We start from the raw sequence: 649 nt of genomic DNA, 5'->3' as shown, positions 1-649 counted from the left end.
AAGGAGGGTAGGTTTGTCAGACCTCTCCCTAGCCTCGGATGCCGTTAGTGTATCTCCTCCCCAGTCCTCGGGAAGGGGACTAGAAGGCCCCTTCCCCGCCCGGGGCCAACCTGCCTCCAGCTAGCCGGCCGGGCGCCTTACCGAGTCAGACCACTGGGAGGCTGGGGGAGCCGGGTTGGGCGAGGAGTCGAGCGAGATGGGGGAGCTCTTATTTTGACAGGGGCCTCTCCCGGCTCTGGTATGAAGGCAGAAGGAGGCAGCCAGAGAGCCCCGATGCTTATTCAGGCTGGGGAGAGGAGCGGAGTGGAGGGGCGAGCGAGGCTCCGGCTGGGCAGGGGAGCCCGGGGAGGCGGCGGCGCGCGGCGGAGCCAGTGGCCGGACATGCCCCGGACCCGGGGCCGCTGCACCACCGCCGCCGCCCGGAGCCAGCCGGCCGGACGCCCGCACGCTTGGGTCCCCTGGCGCCGTGCCGCCCGGGGGCTGCGACCTGGACCCTCGGCGTCCGACCAACAATAAGCGCCTAGACAGTTCCCTCCCCACCCCGCGCCCGTCCCCGCGGGTCTCGGGGAAAGTGAAAGGAGGAGGCGAAGGAAGGAAGGAAAGAAGGAAGAAAGGAAGGAAGGAAGGAAGGAAGGAAGGAAGGAAGGGA

Source organism: Nannospalax galili, unplaced genomic scaffold, assembly GCF_000622305.1.
Source record: "Nannospalax galili isolate Female #2095 unplaced genomic scaffold, S.galili_v1.0 scaffold229, whole genome shotgun sequence".
Classification (NCBI taxonomy): Eukaryota; Metazoa; Chordata; class Mammalia; order Rodentia; family Spalacidae; genus Nannospalax; species Nannospalax galili.
Note: the sequence above shows the minus strand (reverse complement) of the source record.